The sequence below is a fragment of the Macrosteles quadrilineatus genome, unplaced genomic scaffold (assembly GCF_028750875.1).
Source record: "Macrosteles quadrilineatus isolate MER2022 unplaced genomic scaffold, UCM_ALF_1.0 Scaffold_204__1_contigs__length_187771, whole genome shotgun sequence".
Lineage (NCBI taxonomy): Eukaryota > Metazoa > Arthropoda > Insecta > Hemiptera > Cicadellidae > Macrosteles > Macrosteles quadrilineatus.
In genome coordinates, this window is record NW_026542797.1 from 182,501 (window position 1) to 187,017 (window position 4,517).

Sequence of the window (4,517 nt, forward strand, 5' to 3'; positions counted from 1 at the left end):
CGTCGGTCACTGGCTGCGCCGGCGCGGAGACGAGGTGAAACCACGCTATAGAAACCGATCGGCAAACGGTCGCGTGCTGTTTGCGACTTATTTCGCTTAGACTGTGACTGAGCTCCTTGCAGAACAGCGTCTTTACTGAGGTCCGAGTCCGGCGCGAGATTGTCTGTCGATAGTGTTTATATATTGATTCTCACAGGGTTGTGTACGATCGAATTCGGCTGGACCGTCGGTCGTGACCGACGTCGTGTCAAGATCATACTTCACAGGATCATTTCTGTAGTAAGATCTTCATTTATACACTCCATTACGGAAGTGGATACCAGCCACGATGAAGAGTTACGGTCCATCTCTCTGAGCGTGAGGCAGACGAGGTCCCGGGCCCTAGCGGCACGGGAGCACGTCATCGATGATCGTTCAGCCTTTACCTTAGGGTACTGGTCGAGAGGTGGACGTTCAGAGTGGTAAAAAAAAAAAAAAAAAATGAAATAAACAACTTATAATATCAATCTTCAATTGAATTGAATACAAGCGTGTCATAGGTTTTTACACGACAGTATATTCGTGCTCAGTGAGGTGATAATCAATCAACATTGTACTCGAGTGAGTGGCCCAATCCCATAAGGATCGGGCGCTAATTAAAAATTTGTTTATAGACTCATCGTGTGTTCCCCTCCACGGAAATCTTTAGTAAAAGGCGAAAGATTTATTCGTTTTGAAGGGAAACCAGAGTGGAGCGCGTGACGAAACCCGAGCGACCCACTAGTACTGGACTCAGTTAGAGCCGGCGAGAGCCAACTGACACGAATGTCCACACGTAAAACACGATGTTACGAAATATACAACAATCTAGACAAACGGGACCCGTCACAGTGGACGTATCTTATTGGAACACCAGTCGGCAAGAGTGCCGATTGCGCGTGTCACCACTGTTACTAAACTGCGCCGCCGGCCGGGAACGAGGTGAGCCTGAGCCGGGCTGCAGCCTCGTCGTGGCGACGCGACGTGGACCTCGCGCTGCGCTACTAGCGCTCCACACGGCGTGAACTAGCACTGCACGTGTGTGACGAGGAGGAGGGGGACGACGACGTTCGACGAGACACCGTGTATCATGATTTTCAGTAAAATTGTAGTAAAAAAGTAAATGGAATGAAATAAAAATGAAAACGAAAACGAAAATGAAAATGAAAATAAAAATGATAATAACAAAGAAATGAATTTCTAGAATAAAAAAAAAATGAAACAACACACTAAGAGAGAGTGAATTTCTGGGCGGCGGCAATTTCCTTTGATCGAGATAGAATTATATAGCCCGATCGGTAAACTGACGGTATTAAACACAATATGTCGTTTTACGTGGTAGAAAAGTGGGCGTGGCCTGTTTTGTTTGATTCGACCAATAGGAGAAGAGTTGGGTAGTTCTCGCAAAGTGCATAGTTCAGACCGAGAGGCGGACGCGACAAACGCGATTCTCCCGTTAACATATTCGACCTGTGCACGACGGACACGATAGCAGTCGTTAAAAAGAATGGCGATTCGACGTGTTACAGATTTTTACACTATCTCGTTATTATCGGTGACGCGACTGCCGGATAGCGGGAGCCAGCGACGAGACCGACGACGAACGAACCCTCTGACGTGGACCTAGTCTCGCGACGCTAGCGCTACAACCGGCGTGGACAGCGTGGACAGAACTGGCATTAGCACCCGGACTGTTCGGGGCCCGAGTCGGTTCTCGTACGCGTTCGCAGACGAGAGTGTTGAAATAAGTCGATCAACAACACACTCACGTACACATAGTACGGAAACAGTTGTTGTTATTCTCTCGTCCTGTCGCAGTTGGAAGCCCTTTTTTCAGTATTTTCTACTCCGGTTTGCCGCCGACGGTGTCCGAAGGCCCCGCGATTCCGTGAAAAACTCACACCAACGGGGGTGGTTGCAAAGTGGCCGAGAATTTTGAAAATCCTCGGTCAAGTATCGCTTCTCGGCCTGTTGGCTAAGATCAAAGTGTAGTATCTGTTCTTATCAGCTTAACATCTGATACGTCCCTCATCGAGGGACCAGTTTGTTAAACTGATTTTTGGAAATCGACGGAGTGCTAGGAGCTTGCTCCACCTCTGTCACGGGTTGACCCGGCATTGCAGTACCGCCGGGACCGGCCCACCATAATACCATATCGTACGTTCAACTAATAATAAGTAGTACAGAGATATTGACACGCATCAATTAATTGATTCTAAGTACTGCATTGTAAAAATGTAGACCGAATAAATTATTATCGACGTTCGAGCGACCGCTGACGAGACGACACGACGGGTCGTTCATGTTACCGTTGTTATTAAGTCAACACTAGTTCGTTAATAGACTACAGTATTGTTTGCTGTACACAACATACCGAGTATTCCAAATAAATAAAAATAAATGTATGCCTAATGTGAATACAAGTGTGTCACAGTAAACGGTGAAAACTATTGGAAATAACAAAAAATTAGCAATAAGAAAATAAAAATATAGTGAAAAGAAGACCTTTGGAAATAACAAAAAATAAACAAGAGGAAATTTTAAATATAGTGAAAAGTACAAAATGAAAAAAATGCCAACAGCACGTGGTGTTCCCAAGCGGTCACCCATCCAAGTACTAACCACGCCCGACGTTGCTTGACTTCGGTGATCGGACGAGAACCGGTATATTCAACGTGGTATGGCCGTTGGCGAGTGCTGGAAGTACCTGTCACCATCCTGAGTGAACCATCATTATTCTAACTGACAGAGCAATCAGCAATACATTATCAGTTTTATAAATCAAAATGGATAAAAACTCGAAAATTAGTGGATTCGCCAGATCCGTGGTAGGATCCTAGTCAGTTTTGCGCTACGAAATTCATCGACTGTTAAAAAAGTAAATAACAATCAACATTGAATAATATAACGTATTGCACGATTTAATATTATGAAAAATTTAGTCCGTTTCTTTTTTGTTTACAGGTTATTGCGCTACGTTATTCTTATTCAACGATTGTTAACAAAAATATCATTTATTTACGTACACTACCGCTGTTGTTTGTATAAAATAACGAATGACTTTCTCTACCTACTCACTATACACCCCATTGGAGTTGAATGTGTATTATTAGGGACAGCGCGAACGCAGTCCCCGCTACCAAAAATTACGCGCCCGAGATACCCACATTTGGGGCATTCGCAGGAGTCAGCCCGACCGTAGTGCAATGGAAGGGCCTCATCCTGGGGGAACCGCCTTCTTGATCACGGTAACCCCTACGCCAGGTAAGTATGAGTGCGAGAGCGACGAAATGGGCACCCGGCTCTGGCGTGTAGCGGGTATCAGTGCGAGAACCGATCCACACTACAGCTGTAACGGTGTCGGTAATTGTAAATTTATGTCGCCAAAATCGTGTCGTCGTCTTGAAAACGGTTAACGGTAAACGAATCCCGAGGTTTCAAAAAGAAAAACCTCTGGGCAACGTGTAAACACCGAGCGAAACCGTCCACGTCGTCCAGACCAACAGTGGCTGGCTCGGACACGTCGTCGGTCACTGGCTGCGCCGGCGCGGAGACGAGGTGAAACCACGCTATAGAAACCGATCGGCAAACGGTCGCGTGCTGTTTGCGACTTATTTCGCTTAGACTGTGACTGAGCTCCTTGCAGAACAGCGTCTTTACTGAGGTCCGAGTCCGGCGCGAGATTGTCTGTCGATAGTGTTTATATATTGATTCTCACAGGGTTGTGTACGATCGAATTCGGCTGGACCGTCGGTCGTGACCGACGTCGTGTCAAGATCATACTTCACAGGATCATTTCTGTAGTAAGATCTTCATTTATACACTCCATTACGGAAGTGGATACCAGCCACGATGAAGAGTTACGGTCCATCTCTCTGAGCGTGAGGCAGACGAGGTCCCGGGCCCTAGCGGCACGGGAGCACGTCATCGATGATCGTTCAGCCTTTACCTTAGGGTACTGGTCGAGAGGTGGACGTTCAGAGTGGTAAAAAAAAAAAAATAAATGAAATAAACAACTTATAATATCAATCTTCAATTGAATTGAATACAAGCGTGTCATAGGTTTTTACACGACAGTATATTCGTGCTCAGTGAGGTGATAATCAATCAACATTGTACTCGAGTGAGTGGCCCAATCCCATAAGGATCGGGCGCTAATTAAAAATTTGTTTATAGACTCATCGTGTGTTCCCCTCCACGGAAATCTTTAGTAAAAGGCGAAAGATTTATTCGTTTTGAAGGGAAACCAGAGTGGAGCGCGTGACGAAACCCGAGCGACCCACTAGTACTGGACTCAGTTAGAGCCGGCGAGAGCCAACTGACACGAATGTCCACACGTAAAACACGATGTTACGAAATATACAACAATCTAGACAAACGGGACCCGTCACAGTGGACGTATCTTATTGGAACACCAGTCGGCAAGAGTGCCGATTGCGCGTGTCACCACTGTTACTAAACTGCGCCGCCGGCCGGGAACGAGGTGAGCCTGAGCCGGG

At 46.3% G+C, this 4,517-nt stretch overlaps 7 non-coding genes across 7 annotated transcripts; 3 read left to right on the forward strand and 4 right to left on the reverse strand.

The window, feature by feature from the left end:
• Window positions 1–249: 249 nt before the first annotated feature.
• Window positions 250–463, forward strand: LOC128982272 (small nucleolar RNA U3). The gene has a single exon (XR_008489584.1). It is a non-coding gene; the product is annotated as a small nucleolar RNA U3 (small nucleolar RNA).
• A 148-nt stretch (window positions 464–611) lies between these two features.
• Window positions 612–732, reverse strand: LOC128982298 (U5 spliceosomal RNA). Its single transcript, XR_008489609.1, has one exon. It is a non-coding gene; the product is annotated as a U5 spliceosomal RNA (small nuclear RNA).
• A 1,241-nt stretch (window positions 733–1,973) lies between these two features.
• Window positions 1,974–2,166, forward strand: LOC128982244 (U2 spliceosomal RNA). Its single transcript, XR_008489557.1, has one exon. It is a non-coding gene; the product is annotated as a U2 spliceosomal RNA (small nuclear RNA).
• Window positions 2,167–2,591: 425 nt separating this feature from the next.
• On the reverse strand, window positions 2,592–2,710 carry LOC128982311 (5S ribosomal RNA). Its single transcript, XR_008489622.1, has one exon. It is a non-coding gene; the product is annotated as a 5S ribosomal RNA (ribosomal RNA).
• Window positions 2,711–3,128: 418 nt separating this feature from the next.
• Window positions 3,129–3,290, reverse strand: LOC128982336 (U1 spliceosomal RNA). The gene has a single exon (XR_008489645.1). It is a non-coding gene; the product is annotated as a U1 spliceosomal RNA (small nuclear RNA).
• Window positions 3,291–3,791: 501 nt separating this feature from the next.
• On the forward strand, window positions 3,792–4,005 carry LOC128982274 (small nucleolar RNA U3). The gene has a single exon (XR_008489586.1). It is a non-coding gene; the product is annotated as a small nucleolar RNA U3 (small nucleolar RNA).
• Window positions 4,006–4,152: 147 nt separating this feature from the next.
• On the reverse strand, window positions 4,153–4,273 carry LOC128982299 (U5 spliceosomal RNA). The gene has a single exon (XR_008489610.1). It is a non-coding gene; the product is annotated as a U5 spliceosomal RNA (small nuclear RNA).
• Window positions 4,274–4,517: the final 244 nt, after the last annotated feature.